This window comes from Carassius auratus, unplaced genomic scaffold, assembly GCF_003368295.1.
Source record: "Carassius auratus strain Wakin unplaced genomic scaffold, ASM336829v1 scaf_tig00019382, whole genome shotgun sequence".
Lineage (NCBI taxonomy): Eukaryota > Metazoa > Chordata > Actinopteri > Cypriniformes > Cyprinidae > Carassius > Carassius auratus.
In genome coordinates this window covers 9405-36338 of record NW_020524952.1, presented here as the reverse complement: position 1 = coordinate 36338, position 26934 = coordinate 9405, and the positions used below count along the sequence as shown (strand labels likewise).

Here is a 26934-nt window from a genome sequence, read left to right as displayed (position 1 = left end):
TCGGGCCATCCACTGCAGGGGAGCGTGGTCCGTAAGGAGGGTGAAGTGGCGGCTGAGGAGATAATACCGGAGCTCCCGGACTGCCCACTTGATGGCCAATGCTTTCCTCTCCACCGTGGCATACCCTTGTTCTGCAGGGGTCAGCTTTCAGCATATGAACTTCACCGGGTGTTCCTCATCGACGTGGCCCTGTGATAGGATGGCTCCCAACCCGTGTCGGAGGTATCCGTCTGCAGCAGGAAGCGGCAGTTGAAGTCGGGGGCTCGGAGGACTGGTTCTGTTGTGAGGGCTGCTTTGATCTTGAGGAACGCTGCTTCCGTCTCGGAGGTCCACAGGACCTTCTCCGGCTGCCCCTTCCTGGTCAGGTCTGTCAGGGGAGAAGCTAAGAAGGAGAAGTTAGGGATAAAGCAGCGGTAGTACTCTGCCAACCCCAAAAAGGCCCGTACCTGTGTCTTGGAGGTGGGCTGCGGTGCGGAGAGGATAGCTGCCACCTTCTTCTCTTGAGGTTTAATAAGGCTGCGACCCACCTGGTACCCCAAGTATTTTGCTTCGGCAAAGGCCAGATGACACTTCTGGGGGTTGGCGGTCAGGCCAGCCCGGCGTAGTTTTGGCAGCACCCTCCGCAGCCGTTCCAGATGGTCATCCCAGGTCTCTGAGTGGATAACGACGTCGTCGAGGTAGGCCACCGCATAGGCCTGATGCGGTCGGAGGGAACATCCATTAGCCATTGGAAAGTGGCCAGGGCCCCGTATAGGCCGAATGGAAGGACCCGGTACTGCCAGTAGCCACTTGGGGTAGAGAAGGCCATTTTCAGTTTTGCCTGATCTGTCAAGGGGACCTGCCAGTAGCCCTTGGTAAGGTCGAGAGTGGATATGAACTGGACCACCCTTCGGGGAAATGGTGGCACTCTCTCCCCTACCTCCTGGTGTTGGGTGGCTCTCGACGAATTCATCCACGTTGTCCGGGTTTCGCATGCTGGCAGCCTGACATAGTGGGCGGGGAAGACCACATAGGAGGCGGTTGACCACAATGCGCTCTGCTACCTGGTGTACGGTGGGACCCTGGCCAGCAACCAGTGTTGGGCCAGACACGAGAGGCTAGCAGCTTGTGCCCTGGCCGGCTGCCGTGGGTCGAAGGTCCATTCGTTGAACAGCTGGGCCGCACTGATCGGAGACAGCCCCATCCTTCCCAGGATGTCCTTCCGTAAGTCCTTGTAGGAGATGCTTTGTTCCGGGGGAAGAGCGAAGCATGCTCGCTGAGCCTCTCCCGTGAGCAGTGGGGCAACAATGCACGCCCATTCCTCCTTGGGCCACGCCTCCCGCATGTTTCAAACATCTGGAGGTACATCGTCACGTCATTGTGTGCTGTCATCCTGGGCAGTGGCTGGGTTGCCTGGGTTGCCTGACATGGGGGTCAGGTAGTGGAGTTCGCAGGGCTGTGGCGAGACGGAGCGTGGCCCACTCATGTTGGGGTTCCCCCTGCCGGGAGGCCATGTGCTCCATGATTTGCTGCTGGTGGATGCTCACCTCGGTGAGGTGTTTCAACAGCTCTTCCATCGTTGGGGGAGGAGCGCCACCAGGGGAACCAGAGAAAATACATGAAGTAGGAAGCGTGGGGAAAAAAAAACTATCCAAACCAGTCCAATCGTAGAACGCCATGTGGGGAGGGGTCGTCGGTATCCTCTTCACTGTTATGCCTGCATTCTCCACCAGTGTGGCGGGGTGAAGTAGGACACGACTCGAGGATGAAGGTAAGTTCCATGAAGGGTGGATTTTATTAACAGAAATTGTTGTGGAAGGCGTTGCAGTGAGGCAGTTTGGTGCTCGGTGCTCAGCGTCTTGGCTATGGGTGCGCTGGTACAGTGTGGGTCCGTGCTCTCCTGTGGGCGTTGGGGCTGGCGGTCACATGCTGCTCTCTGCGGGCAAAGGGAAAGACAAGATTAGTCGAGTCTTGCGGAGACATCTCTCCAGCGGCTGATGGGGCGCAGGTGTGGCTGCTCACCCCGTGATGAGCAGGTGCAGGTGTGCCTGCTCTGTTACCAGGGAGATTCTGATGAGAGCTCGGGACACGTGTCACAATATGTAAATGTACTTACAGGCTGTGAGTCAGAAGCACCAGACTGAACTTGCAAAGTTGGAATTATATTTCTAGTTGTTAAGTTCAATAAAATCCAAAGTTGGATAGTTCAATAAAAAAATCACAAAATGTAAATAAATTGTCACAGAATAAGAATATGTGAATAACTCAATTTTGACAAAAATGTCAGATAGAACCTTATAATTCCAAGGGGACGATATGATGTAAAAAAACTGCATTTATTTAAAAAAAAAAAAAAAACAGTATAAGTCTTTACTGTCATTTACTGTTTGCAAACATTTGAATGGTGGTGTATTTTTGACAAACATGAATGACATTTTGCTTTTTTGAAGATGATTGTTGAATCATAACTTGAATGTCTCTTTTTTTCTGACTCAAAGACCTTAGTAGACTTGAGAAATAATGCAACCATCATTTTGTCTACTTAAATGGGGTTCTTAGTCATTTTCGAAGTTTAATAGCTGCCATTAGCAGCTTTTTGGTTTATACTGTAAAAGAGCTATAGATTCTTCAAAATATCTTCAAAATAAAAAAAGCAACATCATACGGATTTTGAAATGTCTCCTGTTCAAGAATTCACCTGCTCTAACAGTATGAACCATTTCCACCTAGACATCTCCATCCGTAATGTCATTAATTTAAGATATTATTATTATTATTATTATTATTATTATTATTATTTATTTATTTATTTATTTTTAGTAGTTTTGGTTGACTTGTTATTTTGTTTGTACATGTTGTAGCCCTTTGAGTATTACAAACTATTACAGATTCTGTTGTCTGATGATGAAATCACAAAGTCTCACAGTAGATTTTGTTGAACAAATAAGAACGGTCACTACAGCATGTTTTATTACTTTTGCTGTTGGCACATTGGCTGTTGCTTCAGAGTTCACCCGTTGTAACCCACAGATGGTCGTCGTAGATTACCGTTAGCCTTTACTCATTATGCTGTTGGGACTGTTAACCTGTCATGAGACTGACAACAACATGACATGGTTTAGACAAAATCTGCCACAGTATTCAAATATACATTTTGAGGGATTGTGCCTGTAGCTGATTCGTGGATGTCCAGACAGCATTTGTAAATTTGCCAACAGGGTGCTGTAGGCTAATAGCTGACAAATCAACTGAAAAATTCACTTTACTGAGGCGAGTCTGACAAACAGACTTCATTTCAGCTTTATACCCCAAATGTTCACGATTTTTAAAAGCATTCAGAATGTTTATTGCCCTAATATTTGACCACCCCATGGAGGTTCTTGTATGAATGGCAGATTGACAATATGAAACAAAAGTGGAGAGCGTTATTTGTAAGCTATATTCCTAAAGTTTGTGCAGCAGTGCTGAAAGTGCATGTAAAGTGGAGTGTAGAAGATGGTCTCAGTGGAGTAGAAATATATTCTTAGCTAGTGTTAGAACTACTGTATGGAAGATGAGAGGAGGATGTTTAGAGTTTAAATCTAATCTAGAGCATCAGTTTAAAGGCTTTCACTGTGGCCTGGGTTTGACAAGATCTATTTAGACTCACAGTCAACATCTGGAAAAGGTTGCCTTTCTTTCCCTATACAGTGTGTTATGTAAACTGAATGAATGAATAAACAATTGTGCAACTTTATATAAAGAATGAAACAATGCAGAGAAACTATGTTATTAAATATTTATTTTACTATTCATTTGTATGCTTTTAGGGGGTGCTGCTCAGTGGTCATCTGGACAGCTGGGACGTTGGCCAGGGTGTTATGGATGATGGAGACGGGGTTATCATTTCCTGGGAAGCTGTGAGACTGGGAGACTTAGGTGAGACATGTGATGATGGTAAAATTTTGAGTACCTCTCTCTCTCCATCACATGAGTAAATATTTAGTTATATACAGCTGCTAGTGATTGAGAAATGCACATAAGAAAAGTTATAGGGACATTCTTTGTCATATCTACCCAATCTCAGAAGCTTACCAGACTTAAGTGTTTGATTTTGTTAATATGTTTTTAGTTATTCTAAAGAAAGGCAAACATAAATAGTGATCAAAGCCAAAATATTAAATGTAATGGATGAATATTTACTGAGTTATCCACTAATTTGTAGAAGGGGGTCAAAATAACAATTTTCACTCGAGATTTGAGACAAATTACAAGGGAGAAAAGTTCTTTATAGAGATGGCAGCATCATTGTTATTTTTTTCACTGAAATTGGTAGGTATGTTAGTAAAATATTTTGACATTAGTAAACCGTGTTGCATTATTATAAACTTTTCTTTAGGTATCTTCATTTTTAAGGTTATATGGTAAGGTCCCAGATATATGGGGACCTCATTGTGTCTCCATGTGCAAACTGTTGAATTCAATGGTTGAAAAACCAAATGTGGGTCACTATGTGTACAACTGACTTTCTTTTATTCATGTATATGAACTCTTTTGATGACTTTCACCAGAATCTCTAGTTATGTTGAATTTTTTTTTTAATGACTGTTTTTAAATAATTGGAAAAAAAGATTATTGTTATATTTATGGTTCAAACTGTATGCATATATATATATATATATATATATATATATATATATATATATATATATACATACATATAAAATGTAGATTTTGTGCATGTGCAGTAATTTAGAGAAAAATTCTGTTATAATGGAGATTATTAAACTTCCTGCTGAGAGTCAATATGCAATGTGGTTTAAGTTTCTTGGCCCCTCTCCTCTCTGTTGTTGCTTTATTGCAGAGGCAATACTGAGGCTTATGCTCATTTGTATTTAACATCTTTCTCTTGGCAATAGGCATCCACAAACACTGGCAAAGTAAAGCTATAATGGTGCACAATAACCACAGACAATATGATTTATTTCACTGCTGGTAAAGTAAGCATTCTCAACAACATTTTAAATGATCAACAACATTCTGTTCATCGAGTCCTTGGCTCTGTTTCTACTATGTATTTTTTTAATTTTTATTATTGCAACAGTGTGAGCTATTTACTCAGTATCCATAAATCTACTCGTAGCACCATGTTCTGGTCTATTACATTCTCTCAGCTGCATCCTCTGCCATGCCATTTGACTTGGACACACTCACCAGTTTTTTCCCATGTGTACCTTGCAGTTTAGGAGATGGATGCATGTATAGACAGCTCTCCCGTCTGAATCATCAAGAAAGCCCAACACAATTAAGCCCAAAATATCTCTCACAGATTCCACTCTGCTGGAAGTACAGACAAGTTATCAAGTCCCCAGCATGCAACTGTCTGGATGGTCAGGATCATCTAGCATTGCCTTCCTAGATATGTCAGCATGATGTCTCTAATGTGTGAACCTGGCCTTACATATGCACTATCATTTAAAAAATAAATATAATCTTCTCTTGCCCTTTTCTGCTAAAGATCAGATTGATGAAAGCAACTAACTTTGATCTTAGCCAGTGAGTAAACATTACAGTGTCTGCATTATGAAAATGTATTCTGAAATATTATGTGGTTGGCTCATGCTGTCGATTGTTTGTATCCCCAGGGCTGTGTCCCGAAAGAACACTGAGGATGGTTCTGTGGGCCGCAGAGGAGCCAGGGGGGGTGGGAGCTGCTCAGTACTTCCAACAGCACAAACTACACTTCCTTATCAATACTATTATGTCTTGTTGGATGATTTAGAACAAGTGTGTCGAACATGTGACCCATGGGAGGTTTTATATAAAAAAAAGTTAAAGTAATTATGTTAACTGAGTTCATTTATATATACTGGAATGCTTATTCGTAATGTTCTATTTACAGCTGCAGCAGGGCAGATAAACTCAAACTTTAATTTGTGGTGTTGCAAGTTCACAACTTAAAGCTGAAAAACTACTAATTTAATTACATGTGAAGAAAAGTAATAAGTGATAAATGAGTGAATCTTTTCTATGGTTCCACTATATATACAGTACAGACCAAAAGTTTGGAGACACCTTCTCATTCAAAGAGTTTTCATGACTATGAAAATTGTAGAGTCACACTGAAGGCATCAAGGGCTATTTGACCAAGAAGGAGAGTGATGGGGTGCTGCGCCAGATGACCTGGCCTCCACAGTCACCGGACCTGATCCAAACGAGATGGTTTAGGTTTGAGCTGGACCGCAGACAGAAGACAAAAGGGCCAAAAGTGCTAAGCATCTCTCGGGGAACTCCTTCAAGACTGTTGGAAGACCATTTCAGGTGACTACGTCTTGAAGCTCATCAAGAGAATGCCAAGAGTGTGCAAAGCAGTAATCAGAGCAAAAGGTGGCTACTTTGAAGAACCTACAATATGACATATTTTCAGTTGTTTCAGACTTTTTTGTTATGTATATAATTCCATACATAATTCCACATGTGTTAATTCATAGTTTTGATGCCTTCAATGTGAATCTACAATTTTCAAAGTCATGAAAATAAAGAAAACTCTTTGAATGAGAAGGTGTGTCCAAACTTTTGGTCTGTACTGTATATAACATATATTACACTCCCCCCAACCACACACATATATGAAATATTAGATATCTATTAGGGCTGGTAAGCGATTACAATTTTTATCGAATTAATTACATAATGCGGTGATAATCGCATTAATCGCACAAAAATAACAACTTTATTCAATAAAACGGTTGACAAAGGAATTATTGAATGAAGTAGTTCTGATGGCAGATGGAGTATTCTGATGACGACTTTTCATACCTTTATGGACCTTGACACTGTTATTTACTTGGCAGTCTATTGGACAGTCTCAAGCCTCCAGGTTTTAATCCAAAATATCTCAAATTGTGTTCCAAAGATGAACAGAGCTTTTACGGGTTTGAAACGACATGGGGGTGAGCGATTAATAACAAGATTTTCATTATAGGGTGGAGTATCCCTTTAAGTTTTCACTGAAGAGCTGAGATGGTGCTTCGGCCACTCGGCAGTGGTCACAGGGACTGTGGAGATGGGAGTTAACCCTAAGGGTTCTAAGGGGATTTTGGAACTCTAGAGAAATTCTGACATTTGTGCTTTTTCAAAAACATATTAATGGCTGGTTACACTGTATTCAGCACAAACAGTCTTACAATAATATGTAATCATCATGTATGTTCATTTTGGTACATACCTCAGTTTTGTGGTCATGGTTTAATACAACAGGAAATAATTATTTTTTTATTTATTTTGAACAGAAAGTATTGCTAAGTGTAGAATGAGCAGTTGTTTTTTATTTTAATCAGATTGTATACTTTTAAGATTTAAAGCAAAAACAGAGCTTTAGATTTATGAAATTGTGCTACATAAGACACCTGCACAAAACAAAAACAGCTGATGGACTAAATGATAATGACAGCAGGTGGCGCTTATGGAACAGCAATGATACAGCATTTCCTTGAGCATTATATGGAGGTAAGAGGAAAAGAAAACGCCATCGAAGCATTTACGGAGATGGTCAGTTCCTCTCAAAGATACATTTCTATAACTCCCCACATAGCCTTCCTATATTTCATGCATCGCAAGCAGTGAGCTTGATCTGCCTGTTACAGTACTTTCTCCTTTTTTCAGACCTCAGAAAAATTCAACACACATTACATTTTAGGAAATGGCAATGCAGTTTGTGTTGATTTGTGGAATAGAGATCAGCCAAAATAAAACTGAAAACCAGTTCTGATATACAGCCGATCGGCCACTGCATCTCTACAACCCCAAACTTTCCCACATTGCTGATTTAAAACAACCAGAGGGTTCTTAATCTGTTAAATGTCACCCCATCCCATATACCGGACACCTACGTTGACTATACTATATTACAATCAAATTTAATCTAATCTTGACAAACTATATATCGTTGGAAAGGTCTAAGACTCCCAAATATATATTATACCAATATTTTTTGTTAAAAATTATGTAGGAAAAGTAATAGATTAATTTATGACAAGAGTACACCCTCAGAAATCTACATTACAAAAGGAGCTTTGACCTTTGTTTAAAAAAAAAGACTTCCTCATTGCCTTTTTCTCTATCACATTTTAGAAATCATCAGAAGTTATATATCACTTGAAAACATAAAATCGCAAAATTCATCCTTCAAAACCCATTTTAAAATCAGACATTGCATTACCATGTAAATGGCACATCAAAATCATGTTACAAAATTTTTTCAGTCATGAAATATAAAAATTTAGGTTTGTATCATGCACATTCAAGTCTATCTTCAAAAACGTGAGTGACAGTTATCAGGTTAAAGCTCTTGCGCGGCCACTAATGGAAGTATAGGAACCTGGAGACTGGGATGACCCTGCCAGGAGGCAGCAGTCTGTGGGCATAGCTGTATTGCAACTCCACGCTCCACCTAGGGGATCTCTACATACCCTTTAGCTGTCCCACCAATAAGGGTAGCTAGAGTGGAGTTGGCACTCGATCGTATTCTAGTAGAAATAAGGTGACTTCCACGATTTAGTAACATCCTCATGCACTTCCATGAAGAAAGGAAAAGGAGCGGAATGCCAGTGATCCAGCCTTGAGCGTTCAGGACACGGAGGGAGGGTTCCTACCCAAGCCTGACACTCATGGTGCCCCAGGAAAGCATGGCCTTCAGCTCTGGGTTAGACTTGAACAACAACTGGCTTGTTTTCTAATGTGATTGGGGTCTCAGGTGTGATCCCATTCATCAGTCACTGACGTTAACGTCGAACATGACTGACTGATAGGGAACCAAGATTAACAAAAAATCATTTATTGCTTTGTATTGGGTTAATAATATAATATAATATAATATAATATAATATAATATAATATAATATAATATAATATAATATAATATAATATAATATAATATAATATAATATAATATGTCATCTTTATTTGTATAGCACTTTATACAATACTGATAAACAGGAAAATAGATTGTCAATAATATAATATACTAGTATTTCTTAAATTAGTATATTATCACTCTGATTTTTGTGGTGATTCTTCTCCACTTCTTCTGAAACAAATAACTCAAACTTTGACCCGGTAATGGAGTCTGACCTGGACACCTTCAGTCCTCTGGGACTAGAGTTCACTGGCAGTGATAAAGTTCGGGCAATTATGAAAGAATTTATGAAACTGTTGGCTGTCATCAGTGTCATGTCGCTTGAAGAACATGGAGAGGGAACAGACATTTACATGTGGATGAAGGCTGGGGTTCCAGGTCAGTTTCATCTAGCACAATTTAGTTCTGGATCTTGTCTTGTGATTGATTGCAATTAACAAAGTGAAACTGCAAAATCCATTTTAAAAGGACAGTTCACCCAAATGTGAAAATTACTATTCATCCTTGTGTCATGCCAAACTATATCTTTCTTTTGTGAACAGAAAATATAGTAAAAAATATATATATATCAAGAGTAAGAGTTCTTACTAGAACCAGGAAGTATGACCATATTAGCCCGGTCCTGTCCACACTGCACTGGCTCCCTATGAAACATTGTATAGATTTTAAAATATTGCTTATTACTTATAAAGCCCTGAATGGTTTAGCACCTCAGTATTTGAATGAGCTCCTTTTACATTATACTCCTCTACGTCCGCTACGTTCTCAAAACTCAGATAATTTGATAATACCTAGAATATCAAAATCAACTGCGGGCGGCAGAACCTTTTCCTATTTGGTGCCTAAACTCCGGAATAACCTACCTAACATTGTTCGGGAGGCAGACACACTCTTGCAGTTTAAATCTAGATTAAAGACCCATCTCTTTAACCTGGCTTACACATAACATACTAATATGCTTTTAATATCCAAATCCGTTAAAGGATTTTTAGGCTGCATTAAGGATTAAGGGGAAGTCGTGGCCTAATGGTAAGAGAGTCGGACTCCCAATCGAAAGGTTGTGAGTTTGAGTCCCGGGCTGGCAGGAATTGTGGGTTGGAGGAGTGCATGTACAGTTCTCTCTCCACCTTCAATACCACGACTTAGGTGCCCTTGAGTAAGGCATTGAACCTCCAACTGCTCCCTGGGCGCCGCAGCATAAATGGCTGCCCACTGCTCCGGGTGTGTGTTCACAGTGTGTGTGTGTGTGTGTTCACTGCTCTGTGTGCACTTTGGATGGGTTAAATGCAGAGCACAAATTCTGAGTATGGGTCACCATACTTGGCTGAATGTCACTTCACTTTTAATTAGGTAAACCGGAAACACTTCTTATAACACCTGATGTACTTGCTACATCATTAGAAGAATGGCATCTACGCTAATATTTGTCTGTTTTTCTCTTATTCTGAGGTCACCGTAGCCACCAGATCCAGTCTGTATCCAGATCAGAGGGTCACTGCAGTCGCCCGGATCCAGTACGTATCCAGACCAGATGGTTGATCAGCATCTAGAAAGGACCTCTACATCCCTGAAAGACAGCGGAGACCAGGACAACTAGAGCCCCAGATACAGATCCCCTGTAAAGACCTTGTCTCAGAGGACCACCAGGACAAGACCACAGGAAACAGATGATTCTTCTGCACAATCTGACTTTGCTGCAGCCTGGAATTAAATACTGGTTTTGTCTGGTCAGAGGAGAACTGGCTCCCCAACTGAGCCTGGTTTCTCCCAAGGTTTTTTTCTCCATTCTGTCCGATGGAGTTTCGGGTTCCTTGCCGCTGTCGCCTCTGTCTTGCTTAGTTGGGGTTACTTCATCTACAGCGATATCATTGACTTGATTGCAAATAAATGCACAGACACTATTTAAACTGAACAGAGATGACATCACTGAATTCAATGATGAACTGCCTTTAATTATCATTTTGCATTATTGACACACTGTTTTACTAATGGATGTTGTTCACTTGCTTTGACGCAATGTATTTTGTTTAAAGTGGTATATAAGTAAAGGTGATATATATATATATATCACCTTTACTTATACATATACTTATATTATATAAGTATACTTATATACTTATATATATATATATATATATATATATATATATATATATATATATATATATATATATATATATATATATATAATAAACAAAATAAGCAATAGTGATGGGGTATTTACTGTTGCATTATAAATATATATATTTGTGTTTTTTGCCATGTTTTAGACATTTAGAAATGTAAAGGATGAAGACACATGGTTCAACATATTACAATAAGATGTAAACTAGGATGCTTTTTTCTAAATGCTTTAAATTTGTCAAATTTGACAGTAAACACTTTTACATTTTCACAAAAGATGTAAAAGAAAAGAGGAAAATAATACTTCATCTATTTAAAAAAATGCTTCGGTGGGCACTTTATTTTAAAGTGTCCTTGTAATAAACGTTACATGTACTTACAATTATAATAATATTTAAATATGCATTATTACATCCAATTAACCCTAAACCATACCCTAATTCCAACTGTGATGAGTGAGGCAGGCTGAGAGCCGTGGGAGTGGAGCAAGGTTGGTGGAGTTGAATGGTAATAAACTCCATCTGCACCACTCATCACACTAACCCTAACCATATAGTTAGTATATGTAATTAATTATTACTCAGTATTTCAATGTATAATTACACTGTAACAAGGACACCTTAAAATAAAGTGTAACCCTTCTCGTCTTTTAAAACATTTTGTTCATCAGAGAATCCTGAAAAACAGCACAATTTACTGTGATAATACTAAGAAATGTTTTTTTTTTGAGCAGCAAATCTGAATATTAGAATGATTTCTGAAGGATCATGTGACACTTAAAAATCCCCAGAATGCAGGCTTTTAATTTGTAATTTTTTGCCAGATGTTGCTTTTTCCCCCACGTCTGAGACCATTCTGATATTTGCCAACTTTTGCTTCTATCATAATAATTTTTGTCAAGTTAAGAAGCCAATCATATAACAGACGTGGTTATACACATGTAATGTGTTTAATTTATACTATTTCTTTTTTGTGCTTCCCTCATACAAAGAGACTTTGACTCAGTCTAATGACTAATAGAACTGCATTCATTGTTTGAGTTCAGCCAATGATCTGTGAAATTGGCTCTGAAAAGCTCAGCATACTTGGCAAAAGTGAAGATAGCTCACATGGTTAAACCCTCAGGAGCAGATTTGGACAGGTGTAATGTAGTGTATCATTTAATATTTTCACACTCTGAAAACAGTTTGCCTTTTATGACTATTGATCTTTTTTATTTCTATCAAAATAACAAATCATGTCCAGTATCTTCAATATTTCCAAAGAAACAAATATCTGTTTCTAGCATTAGCGTGACTTCTCTGCAGTTTTCTGGTTTAACAGTTACAGTAGGATTCAGAAGGCTGAACAACTAGTGAAGGTACTTCCACTTTGCATTTTTCTATTTTAATAATTTTTTTCCCCATTATTTTCTTTCATTTCTCTTTAGCTTAAAAAAGTGAAAAGTAAAATGAAGAATGAACATAGTTTAACAATTTATCAGGTCCAAAAGAGCTTCTTCTTGAGTGGAAGCAAGAACATCTGACCTTTTCTACCTTGAATAGTCTATGTCACAGTTCTGCTTACATTTAATTAAGCGACATCAATATTTGATGGTCATAACATTTTCTTATTCTTGCTTTACAATATAATTTCTGATTTTGGGACCCCACTGTATAAGTCATTAGCTCTTGTGAAAAGTCATCCATGGCAGCTTTACTGCCTTCTCCCATCATCACTTGAGCATTAGATTGGAAAAATCTCATTAATGTCTGTAGTCACCAGTCTGATTGCTTTAACCATCAATGAACTGCGGCACACAAGAGGATCGTTTTTCCCCCACTGTACTGCACACAGTGTTATCAGATGAATTGACTATGACATCACTGCAGGTAAAATGAACGCAGCAGGAGGCATGTAGAAATGAATGTAGAAATTCCACTGAAGTTTAAAGACAACATGTCAAACAAATGAATCACCTGCACAGCTGTCTAAACAGATTTTGTGCTGCATTTGATGTGAACACAATTTGCTCTGTAGTTTTTCCCCTTGATAATACCACGACTTAGGTGCCCTTGAGCAAGGCATTGAACCCTCAACTGCTCCCCGGGCGCCGCAGCATAAATGGCTGCCCACTGCTGCGGGTGTGTGCTCACAGTGTGTGTGTGTGTTCACTGCTCTGTGTGTGTGCATTTCGGATGGGTTAAATGCAGAGCACAAATTCTGAGTATGGGTCACCATACTTGGCTGAAAGTCACTTCACTTTCACTTTCACTTTCACTTAAAGCGGCAAACTCAAACATGAGATCTTGGCATCCCTTTGCAACTGCTTCTCTCATGTCTAAAATGTCATTTAAGATAGCTCTGTTACAATCATGGCAGCTTACCACCTGAAAAGTGGAGCTTGATATGGTTGTATTTGCTGTCGGATATTGTAGAATGGACCACAAATGTGATGTAGCATTATGGTGTATTTATCTTCAGTATCAAAGGTGCGCTCAGTAATAATAAAAAAATCTAAAGCAAAATAAATGACTCTCTTTATAGATATATTAAGTTTCTTAAGCTCAGCAAAGCTTACTTTATATCACATAAAATATGACTAAAATACACAAAAATATGATTGCAATTCATATTATTACAATTTGAAAAAACTTTATGTAACTTTAGGAAAAAATATGATTCTGTAAGTCTGTAAGAAATGTATTAATTTAATTAAAAACAATCTTACTGACCCCAGTTGGTAGTATAGATAGATAGATAGATAGATAGATAGATAGATAGATAGATAGATAGATAGATAGATAGATAGATAGATAGATAGATAGATAGATAGATAGATAGATAGATAGATAGATAGATAGATAGATAGATAGATTTTACGCTTTATTAATCAAAACTGTAAATTTGTCTGAAAAGGAATAAAAGGTGTTGGAGTTTTACTGCCTTTAGTATTCATTTCTTTCAGAAACTGCAGTGATATGTAATTATTTGTGCTCATTTACATATTTCGTATCTCGCTAAAAATTGCCCACAGGTATGTTTATGCCATGAGACCAGGTAGGTCCAAATAGATGTTTTAAAAACCATACAGATAGTTGTGTTTTACATTTGAGTTGTCCAACCCTGTCCAGTTTTTTTTTTCAGTTCTCTGCCCTTTAGACTTGTCCCCGTAGCGTGCTTTGCACCGTACACCTCTCACTATTGATTCAGAGAATAAGCAATGCTTCACCAAGCACCCTTCTAAGGTCAAACAAAACTCTGTCCCTGAATTTTCCACAAAAAAAATATCTTGTGGCTGGTGCCTGTTCACATATGGTATCAGTACAGAAATAGATGGAAGGCAAACAGGCTTTAACTGCAACCACATGCATTCTGGATTCTATTGCTCCTCCAAACAAAGAGAATGAGGCCTGCAGGGGGATATAGAAAACGTTTTTGTGAATGTTTATGTCACACTGATCTTAAAAGGATTTTGTAATGCTGTGTTAATCACGGCCATGGTCAGCTTGTCATCAGCATCACTTGGATCAAGGCCTCAGAATATGAAAACCAATACAGAGTTTTAAAACGAAACAAAAAGAATAGCGAGCAGTCATTTCGTAATAGCCCGAAAATTATGGTAAATAGTCATTTAGACACCATATAATTTGAAACTCACATGACTTTCCCTTTCAGTGTAATTCAAGAAGCAAAATTCTGAATACTTTTTTTTTTCTCCATCCTCTTACTATGAAAGCGGCCTGGAGCTATCAAGTTTCAAATATGACCAGTACATTCATTGGAGCAGCATGTGGGTGAGTAAATGATGATGGAATTTTCATTTTTGGATGAACTATTTTAAAGAGCAGACGTAAGCCGGACTATTCTTAGGCAGAAGAAAAATTTTTCACACATATGAATCACTCCATTTCAGTTCAGTACTTCTGGTTACACCATAGCATCGGTGACACATAAGTGTCCAAAACCCAGAAGGAGATGAACCTGTGTTCCGCTGTTTGGGTCATGGTGGCCTACATGGTCGTTGACCTGGACGAAATGCTGCCCAGATAGTGAGTCATTCACAAACAACTGAACAAACCCATCTATCAGCTTAAAGCAGCCAGTCAATTACCCCATCAGCCTGAGAATTCCATTGATCACTCCACTGTCATGCAGTATATGCTACTACTGTGATTGTGATTTTGCGATTTTGTGTCCTACTGTGATTATTTTTATTTTGTAGATTCTATTGTGTAATTTACTTTATAATGTGAAATTATACAATTTCTATTCATAGTTTATTCATTGATTTGTCAATTTTCTAAACATAAGCAGTTCAAAATGTATAATAAAACTATATTAGAAGGGGAAAAAATATAAGAAAAAAAAGATCCAGCATATGTGGCTAAATTTAACTTGAGGAGTTCTGGCTTCACAATTTCATGTAAACAGCGATAAACAGTATGATGCTGTCATGGTGTCATTTTCCATTTGTCATGGTGTCTTAGTCATCAGAATATCAAACTTCCCCTTGCAAACTAATCCCAGATCTTTTTTCCTAAAACAAACAAAACGTAATGGATATGCTACTGCCTATAGTCATACTTCCTCCCTTTTCTTCCACAGAATAAGGTTTTAAAGGAGGTAAATGAAAATCATCAGTCTGAGAGATTTTTGTCCCACCATTTAAAGTCCATTCCACCAAACTTTAACACTTCAAAAAGTTCAAGTTGGATTTCCTGTTAAAGAAATCCAAATAAATTAAGCAGTTTAATCAAAGTCTACCAAAGAGATGTAATAGCTTTATATGATGAACAGATTTAATTTAGGAACTTGTTCACATATAAACATTGATCAGCGCACATACAGTAGTGAACATAAAATGTTGTAAATATGTCTGAGCTTCCACAAGAACAAATGAGATTTGTCTGTTTATCATATTGATTAAATCTCTGAACGTGTGTTAATGTGTGTGTTTATATGTAAGTAAAAGTCTAAATTAAATCTGTGCTTAAATAATTAATTTATAAACTTTCTGAAGCTTAAAAGTTTTACCATTCAGTAGAGGGACAGGAATATCTCAGGTTTCTTTAGGAATATTTTTTTTGAAGATGAAGGAAATTGTCATGGGTTTGGAATGACATGAGGGTGAGAATTACATTTCAGTTAAATTGACATTTACATTAACATCTTACTAATTGAGATACATGCAGAAATCCTCATGTAGGCTTTTTTTTATCAGTTAAACTGAAAAATAAACTAAAAATAAATACCTAAAAGTGACTAACTGGTTTCAAAAACACGTAAGTCTCAAACCTTCCTTTGTGAGGTTATCAGAATTATTGTTAATTATGACACAAGATGGCTAATTTATGGTTGTCCCTACCTGTCCTTGTTAAGATTAAATTAATTTAAACTGTGAAAAAATACACTATTGTAATAAAGTTTTGTGTACTACACAAATAAAATAATCCAGATGTATGTTTTTTATTCCTGTACTGACATTAAAAATATGTAACTGTGTGTTACTGTGTACTTATCAACCGAAGGAAACGCAGTGGCAAGCTTGTGTCCTCATTATGTTGTATAGTATGTGTACGTGTTTGTGAGACTGCACTTAATGCCTGGTTTTCAGTTACATCAAACAAGTAAATTCTTGTTTCTATGACAACTTGGATTAAGAGGACATTACGCAAGAAAACCGGCATCGGTTTTTAGTTTTCCCACAGCGTTTCTACTCATCATGACTAAATCTGAATCATACAAGCATCTTGAATGCCCATGCTTCACAAAGAGAAATGTCACATATTTGGATTATGTGGCAGTTAAATGGGATCTGTGCATTTTTTATTTACAAGATTACATGCTTTCTTTTCTTTTCTTCTTTGAGCTGTGACTGAAGTTTTTATAAAGAAATTTACCCAGATAAGTTTGGTTAACAGGCTAATAGGTCAGTTTTGCTCAAAGTGAAGACCTAGTTGTACTTAAAGGGATACTTCTCCCAAAATTTTATAAAAATGAGTAATGAGGAGAGGACGCTGGTATTTGTTTGCCCCTTCTCTGTTGTAACAATTTCTTTGTTTGTATAGTTTTAATAGTTAAAAAAAAAAAAATTACACTTATTGTTTTAAATTAAAGTTAGAGGACACTGGCACTTGCTGTTTTCACAGTTTTCTATGTTTTAATAGTTTTTTCTCATGTTTTTTATTTTATTTTATTTTTTTACATGGATTATGATCAAACTGAAGGCTTTCTACTCACCTACTTTTATCTCCTCCAACATCGTCTGATTGTTGCGTTGCTACTACAAGCTTTTTTGGCTTGAATCTCAATTGTTCCCTTTCACAGCTGCTGACTCTCAACAACTGTACCATTCCAATGTGTATTGCAGTTATCAAATAACTTGGCCTTCTCCGTTGACTGCGTTAAATTCACAGAAGTTCCCATCATAAATTTGTTATCCATCAGCATGACTGCTCTGCTTCAGCCATTCCATCCATCTGGACCACTGTCGCATGTCTGTTGCATAATCAGAACAGTGTTGCTCTTGATGTTAGTAACACGAATTGAACTTTTCAATACACAATCCCTCACAAATAAATCGTCTTTTATACAAGACCACATCATGGATAAGGGATTCAATTTTATTTACATTACAGAAACATGGCACCAGCCTGAGGTCTACTCAGGGTTAAATGACGCATGTCCTCCTGGAGCTACCTGGAGAAAGCCCACAGCACTGGTCGTGGTGGTGGATTAGCTGTAATACACAGACAGAATTTGGAATTGTCCCCCCTCTCCCTAACTGCACTGTCTTCTTTTGAATGCCTTGCATATAAGTGTAAATCCTCTTTCCCCATGACAATACTTCTCATCTATCGCCCAAACCCCCCCACCCCCTCCTCCCCAAACAAAACTTAGGTTATTTATCAGAGATGCACGATCTACTTACATCACTCTGCACAATTTCTCCTAACATTATAATACTTCTATATTTTAACATTCATGTAGACAGTGCCTCCTACCACATTGCAGCTGAGTTTCTGCAGCTACTGGACTGTCTCAACTTCCAACAACATGCTGATGTCCCCACTCATTTCTGAGGCCACATACTGGACCTGGTCATTTCAAACTAAGCCCCTATTAGTAAAATAGTATGGACTGGGTTTATCTGACCATAAGGCCATCTCAGGAGAGCTACCACTCCCCTCTTCCTACACTAAAGATAAGCTTCAAATCTGTTTCAGGGACCTGAAGAGACAGGTAACAACGGGTACCAACTTTATCACTTCTTTTTAGGAAAAAAAGTAGATAACATCTGCTTCATCCTATTAAGCTCCTCTGTCCTGACTGTCAACCCAGAGCCTGGATCTCCCAACCTCTTTGCTGTTTCTCATGACATCTCACAGCAAGTGGTTGAGAACATTATTAGAAAGATGAAACCATCCACTTGTGCCCTGGACCCCTTTTCCACATCCTTGCCAAAAATCAAAATTCTGTGTTATAAGTCCCCTGATCACCAAGCTCATCATTAACTCCCTCCAGGCTGGCCAAGTTCCCATGTTCCCCAAAAAAACCCACCTTAGACCCAGAACACCTTGACAACTACAGGCCATCTCCAACCTTCCATTTCTTTCCAAAGTGTTGGAAAAAGTAGTAGCTGCGCAGCTTCTGGTCCATTTTAAACAAAATAAACTGAGAAATTCCAGTCTGGTTTTTCGCCCTGGCCACAGCACAGACACAGCTCTGGTCAGGGTTACAAATGACCTACTGATGACGGCAGATGATAGTATCTCATCTCTCCTTATCCTTCTGGATTTGATCCTTCTGGATAATTTTGTTTTGTTTGTGTATGTTTTTTTAAAAAATGTTTTTATGTTTTAGCCATGATTCCCTTCCACTTACATTATAAGGCTTATAGACTGCAATGATTTGATCTTAAAATCTTGGTTTGTGTTCTACTGAAGAAACAAAGTAACCTACATCTTGCATGCCCTGGGGGTAAGTAGATAAACATCAAATTATCATTGTTAGGTGAACTATCCATTTAAGTGGTGCTTGCTCCATTCTTGACTTGTAGACATACTCATTTTCTCATCTATCCTAAAGTACACTGACTCCTCAAGAGTTTTTTTTTTTTCTGCTTTGACCTGGTAACAAAAGTTTGCAAGCACTGACCCAATGCTGCCTTTACATTGCCTTGGGCCTCAGATTAGAGCCCACATCATAAAAGCATTTTTCCTGTGAATTCAGAGACTTAACTTTATCAAATTCCAAGACTTTTTCTCTTGCCTCGATGCAATATATTGACAAAGTCCAGCTAAAACATTTCTTAAAGGAATATTCTGGGTACATTACAGTACAATTAAGTTCAATCGACATAGTTTATGATATTACAGTACTGTATATTGTTCTGAAATTATTTCGATTTATCCTTTTCTCAAAATCAAGGTTGCATTGAGGCACTTACAATGGTGAATAGGCAAATTTTCTTTTTTGCAATCTGTAATTTATATATATATATATATATATATATATATATATATATATATATATATATATATATATATATATATATATATACATGTATAGCATCAAAAATAGATATTTTAGCGTGAAAAAAAAAATTCTGTGAAAATACAAGTATGCCTTTATCATCATGACAACATAATCCAATTGTTACGGGGTGAACGAGATGAGAGACATGCGGATCCAAATGCAAGGCTTTATTTAGACAGAGATGAGGTCATAAAACAGCCATGGGTCAGACAATGGCAAACAGGTATACTGGGAGCAAGACAGAAGAATAGTCCAAAACTAGTGTGGTTGATCAGCGGCTAACAATATCCAGGGGGCTTGACAAAAGTGGTAATCTGAGGAACAGAGGCAATAGTTCAGGCAAGGTGTAAACATAATCCAAAAGACAAGATGAAAGGGTAATCCAAAATACTCAGGCGATAATCTGAACACTGGAAAACAGGCAAGGCAAGACTATGACTAGACTTTGACAAGAACTAGGAGCTAAGCCAGGGAACTGGTCCTTAAAGTAGCGATCGACTAGCACAGTGATAAATGCTAAACAATACTTGGTGTTGAATGGTGGTGTGAGATTCATATCGTGTGTGTTATTGGTAGCAGCTGTGTGTGATTGGTTTCAGGTGAGCTTGTGTTTAGTGCAATGGAGCATGGGAAATTTAGTCCAGGGTGATGTGTAACAGTTTGTGTAGTGCGAGAGTCATTGTAATGGAAGGGTGACCTCTGGAAGTCCATGAACAGGATTCATGACACCAATAAACCCTACCACTAAAACAACTCTAAAAACTAGCATTAAAACTTTACTGTTATTTAAACAGCTTCACAACCAACACATTTTAAACAGATGAATTGATTTTAGAAGTGCTTTTAAAGAATTACAAGTTTTTCACTTCTGTGGTTAAACTGATTCTATAATTCTACAATTCTATTACAGGGGTTTTACTGAATAACAAGCTTCTTATTTCTGTGGTTGAATGCTAAAAACATTGGTCCCATTTATTTCCATTGTAAGTACCTCATCATTATCTCCCTTTTTTTTAAGAAAATGATAGACAAGTCAAAATAATTTATGTATTTTATATATTTATTTATTTTTGTTGTTATTGTAATCAACATTATGCAATGAATGTGTTTAAAGGGATGGTTTACATTTACTAACTATCATGTTGTTCCAAACGATTAAGACTCTCGTTCATCTATGGAACTCAGATGAAGATATTTTTAGTGTTCTCTCATCTTTTTGTCCATTCATAGAAAGCCTATGCAATCAACATTTCATGGAAGCTCAAACTTTAATTCTTGATGTGAGAGTGCCAATGAGGATATGTATATATACACACATACTGTATACTGTGTGTGTGTGTGTGTGGGTAGAGAGAGAGAGAGAGAGAGAGAGAGAGAGAGAGAGAGAGAGAGAGATTTTATCCCTTTAACTTTTACTAAACCTGGAATATCACTTTTCTTCTGGAGAATGTTCATGTTTTTTTTAGTGTAGTCAGGATTGAATTTGACTTACACAATGCAAACCACAGGGTGTGGTGGTAAAAGTCATAGAATCGCACCTTTGCAGTTATTTTCCAGCTCATGGGTAGGAGAGAATTGCTTTGAGTAAACAGCTGGAAGATTTTAGCCGCATTTTTGTATGTTATTGCTGATGATGTCAGGATTTGTGAGGGCACCACTCAGCTTATGAAAACAAAACTTAGAGCTCATTTTAGACACAGGAGGTGCAATCCGTTAACTTTCCCAGAAATCATCGATACAGAAGTGTGTGTAAGTGAGGTTTGGCGTTGTTTGTAATGCTAGACTTGGCTTTGGTTTTAAAAGCATTCCTGGGATGGATGCATATGGAAATGGTCAGTAATTTAATTACAGGTCGTGGAAGCACAGATTGTGGAAAGTAAAAGTGCTCATTATGACGTGGTTGCTGTTGATCATACTAAACCCATTTTATATGCCTTAAAAGTTTAATCTTCTTACCGAGAGACTTCTAAATAGGGCCATTGAGTTTAATGAGGTTATGCAGAGATTGTTCGTGTAATGAGTTGGAAAATCATGTGAGTGGGAAAGGCCACCATTTCTTCCATTTACCTACATTGAAGACAGCCCACCAGTAAACACAACATAAACCAATTTAAAGTTCCTCAGAGTCATCTTCTTTACATAGAATGTTATGGGGCGTGATGCCCATCTACCATGCTTTATTTATAGAATCAACTTGACCCTTTCCACCAAGCTGTGCATTAGGATGTCTTCATTTAAGCACACAAAATATGTATGTCAGAGTTATAGAGGAGACCTGAAATAAAGTCAAGGTGGTTGAGGAGCAGTTGGATATGGCTTTTGGATCCCAAAATTCTGTTCTTAAAGGAAATTAGCAACAGTTCTGACATAATGTTGATTACAAGAAAAAAATAATTTCAACTTGTCCCTTCTTTTCTTAAAAACAAAAACAAAACAAACAAAAACAAAAAAGAAATGTGAAGTTTATGGTGAGGCACTTGCACTGTACAATGGAATTGAATAGGTGCAATATTGTAGTTTTAAAAAATTAAAATATTAAGCATTTGATAAATAAATAAATAAATAAATAAAACAAAACCTGTGCATTGTTTTATTTGTGTCCTATGATTCATTTATTTTTTCCCTTGTTTTATTCAATTGTGGACACATTGTCTAATGAATTAGTATAATTTGGCCATGATTTACTACAAATAAGTACTATATGGCCATGACTTATTAAAACATGGGAATTTATTATCAATTCATGGCCACAATTTAATTACGACAAAGGAAAAAATACTTACTCTGGACTCTGTATTTTTTAGGATTTTAGGTGTTCTGTTGTCACTGCAACCGAGTAAAATTGCATAAAAGGCACTTATTTTACACTAAAATCTTGTTTAATTCTTTCTTTTTCTTTCTATTTCTTTTTTTTGGCAATCTTTGATGTTTACAAATGGTTCCCATTCACTTCCATTTGTAAGTGCCTCAAATATCTGCATATTTAAAGCAGAAGTAAGGAGGCAAAAGTCTAACTAATTAATGGTAATCAGCATAAATGAGAATACAAATTGCTGTAGACTGAGCTTAACTAGTATTAAAACCTAAATATGTCTTAAACAACCATCTCAACATAGACCAAAAATTAAGATTTCTGGATTTAAAAAAACTGACTAGAATAATGAAAATATATTTATAAAAATATGAATTATATAATATAGTTATATTTGTAAATAATAATTATATTTAATAATACTAATAATAATAACAATAATAATAATAAACAATATTGGCTAATCAGCAAGTTTCTATTTGGTTAATGGGTTTGGTTCCCAAAGGAAAATAAACTACAGCAAAATTGCTGTCATTAATTCAGAAAGTTGATGGGCGGCTTTTGGAATGGAGCATCTCTGTGGGGCTGGATGCCTTCGGGCCATATGTAGATCCCTGTTACTCAGCACGCTGAAACCGGAGAGATTCTACTGGAACTGGCAGCATTTGATCATGCTGTCAATGTGAATATGAACACATTATTTAGGTATGGCCAGCTGACTTCAATAACAGGTACTCAGGCAAATATAAAAGTGGTAGTTTTCACCGCGGCAGCAGTCGCAGCAGCCCTAATGTGAAGCCTTTTCGTGTGAAGACCATCTATTCTACCTGCGCAACTCCAACGAGCAAGGACATCGACAAGGCACTTGAGTATTGCTTTTCTCCCCTTTCTTTACTTTTGTCTAGCATGTTATCACTTATTTAGGTCACTTGTACTCACTATGTGCTTTCAGATCTCTACTATCACTACGAAAACTCTGATAGCACGCACTGTATGTCGAAGCCAGGCCTATCCCAAAAATCTGTCCCTGTCCCTGTCCCTCTGACCTCTAATACTACACTCTCTATTCCAGTTGGTCTCTGGTACTACCAGTCTGCTGTTAACAAAGCAGATTTTGTTTCTTTTATTGCTACTCATTGCAGTCTCATCCTCATGGCCCTAACTGAGACTTGGCTCAAACCTGAAGATACTGTAACTCCCGCAGCCCTCTCCACTAATTTCACTTGTTCCCACACCCCTCGTACGACTGGGTGGGGTGGAGGTTCTGGTCTCCTTATCTCAAAAGAAAGGGAAATTACTCGTACAGGTAACATGCAATTACTGTAACCCACCCTGTTAATATCCACTTTGTGGTCATTTATCGTCTCCCCAGGGCAATTGGTAAACTTCTTGGAAGAGTTGGATGTGTTGCTATCAAACTTTCATGAGGATGGTACTCCTCTGGTACTGCTTGGTTATTTTAACATCCACCTAGACAAAACCCCAGGCTGTTGAATTCAACACTCTTCTTGTCTCACTTGATCTCAAACGAGCGTCTACTACAGTGACTCACAAATCAGGCAACCAACTGGACCTCATCTACATGCGCTTTTGCTCCGTGGACAACACTTTAGTTGCTCCACTGCACACCTCAGACCACTTCCTCATTACCGCTAACCTCGCACTTACTCCTGAAGCGGCACACACTCCAACGCATGTCACCTTTCACCGGAACCTATGCTCACTCTCTCCATCTCGCCTATCCTCTGTGGTTTCATCCTCACTTCCTTCACTCTCTCAGTTTTCAGTTCTGGACATGAACAGTGCTACTGACACTCTTTGCTCCACTCTAATCTCTTGCTTGGACAACTTTTGCCCAACTTTTGTCGTCTAGACAAGCATGCACCAGCCCATCTGCCCCCTGGCTGTCCGATGTTCTCTGTGAACATTGCTCTAAACTCATGGCTGCAGAGAGGAAATGGCATAAATCAGGAAACTCTACTGACCACAGTGTGTATCAGTCACTCCTCTCTTCCTTCTCTGCAAATGTCTTCACTGCTAAAACATTATACTACCACAACAAAATTAACAACTGTTGTGACGCTTGCACACTCTTCAAAACTTTCTCTTCTCTTCTTAATCTGCCTCCACCTCCTCCTCCATCGACTCTTACAGCTGACAACTTTGCAGTTTTCTTCACATATAAGACAAGAACCATCAGTGTCCCATTCTCCACACCACTGAGGATAACTTCACAACGACTAATGCACACTCTCTCTCCTCTTTCTCTCCACTCTCAGAGATGGACGTTTCCAAACTTATCCTGTCCAATCATTCTACTACTTGTCCACTTGATCCGATCCCCAGTCACCTCCTTCAAGCAATTTCTTCTTCAGTCATACCTTCACTTACTCACATTATCAACACCTCTCTTCACTCTGGAACATTTCCCTCAGCATTCAAGCAGGCTCAGGTAAGCCCACTGCTTAAGAAGAAATCTCTAAATCCAGCACTTCTAGAAAACTACATCCCTTCTTCCATTCATTGCAAAGACACTTGAGTGAGTTGTGTTCAAGCAGCTCTCTATGTTTTTTGTACAGAACAACCTCCTGGACAGCAACCAATCTGGCCTCAAAAGCGGCCACTCAACTGAGACTGACCTGCTCTTGGTTACTGAAGCCCTGCGACTGGCAAAAGCAGCTTCCAAATCCTCAGTATTCATCTTGCTGGATCTGTCTTCTGCTTTTGACACCATTTATTCACCAGATTCTACTGTCCACCCTCAAAAACATGGGCATCTCTGGAATCACACTCCCGAGTTTAAGTCCTACCTCTCAGATAGATCCTTCAGTGTGTTTTGGAGGAGTGAAGTTTCAAAGTCGCATCAACTTGTTACTGGGGTTCCTCAAGTCTCAGTACTTGGACCACTTCTCTTATCCATCTACATGACGTCATTATGATCTGTCATTCAGAAGCATGGCTTTTCCTATCAGTGCTATGCTGATGACACTCAGCTCTACTTCTCATTCCAACCAGATGACCTGATGGTAGTTGCTCGCATTGCAATCTGTCTGAGTGACATTTCTAGCTGGATGAATGACCATCACCTTCAGCTCAACCTTACTAAGTCAGAACTGCTGGTGGTTCCAGCTAACCCATCGTTTCATCACAACTACTCTATACAGCTGGGTTCACAGCCAGACAGCCAGAAACCTAGTTGTGATGGATCATCAGTTAAGCTTCACCACTTCTCCAGAAGTTTGCATTCTGCAAGTGAACAGCGCATTGTGGTGCCATCCCAAAGAGGTTCAAAATCACTCTCATGGCCCTATTCCTGGACTGTGCCCAGCTGGTGGAATGACCTCACAATCTCAATTTGAACAGTCTTTACTCATTTTTTTTAAAAAGCAACTAAAGACTCATCTTTTTGTGCTGTTGACAAGAAAAGAAAAGTTAAGTGCTAGTATATCATATTCTTAAAATAAATAAATAAATAAAACCTGGCTACGTGTTCTGTGCTAGACTAACTGAGACTTGTCATTGTCATGACTTCCCTCTGATCAGCAGGTTTTTGTTGTGTTTGACAGTTCCCCATGTGCTCGTTGTCTTTGCTACTCCTTCCCCATCGTTATCCTAATTTCTACCTCAGCTGCTGTCACATCTGTGACTTGTTTATTCCTTAACTCTCTCTCTTTTTGAGCTCCCCTCATGTGTAGTCTGGTGTCCGACCGTTGTGGTGTAATAAGGTCACAAGGTGTAGCTCTAGTCAGTCTTGTCTTGTCTTGTCGTGTCTTGCTGTGTCTTCTTAGGCTCAAAGTTCAGTCTAGTGATTTCTGTTCACCTTGTCTGCTGCTTGCTCTCAGCCTCCTGTTTCCGCAGTCTTCTGTTCCTGCCCTGATATCGCTAGAATACTCAGTGCCCTACAAGAGACTCAGCTCCTGTACCGATGCTTGGCCCCTTTGTGCTATACTCCGTCCGACGTTGCGTCGGATCTGACGCTGGGACTGTGTGCCCTGGTCCTCAATTACCTTGCCTGATGGAGGGGCTGGAGGCTCATGTGACTGTACCCCTTATCCTTCCCCTAATCTCTGCCTCAGCTGAGGGGTGCTTGAGACTTTAAATAAATTTGAGTTGTACCAGCAAATTGAATCCGTGTGTTTCCCTGACAGTCATGGCAGTTGTATACTGTTGTTGATCTCTTGTTAACTTGACTGCTTCTATTGTTCTCAAATGTAAGTCTATTTGGATTAAAGGGTCTGATAAAAGATTAAATGTAGGTGTAAGAGACAAGTTATGAAAAGCCTTGTTCTGGATCTCTGTACACTACATAAGTGATCATGTCAGGGTAACATGGGAAATTAAAATAAACTGTTACAAAAACTCCATGTTTTCTATTGTGATAATGTTAAAGTAACCTATATACCCTTACTAGCTTGCTCTGCAGCCAGTAATGCCATCAGTATGTGGTACTAATGCTACACTGAGGTTAATGTTAGGGCTTAGTATTTGTTTCAGCATTGTGTACTATAGGCAATAAGCTCAGTGATTAGCATCACCAATGATATCTTAAGAATTGTCTGCAGGGTCAGGTTTTCACTTCACTTTGTTTTAAACACCAATACGA

General features: G+C 38.5%; 1 pseudogene; it reads left to right on the top strand.

Moving 5' to 3' along the window:
* Positions 1-1744: 1744 nt before the first annotated feature.
* Positions 1745-25444, top strand: LOC113076233 (uncharacterized; annotated as a pseudogene).
* Positions 25445-26934: the final 1490 nt, after the last annotated feature.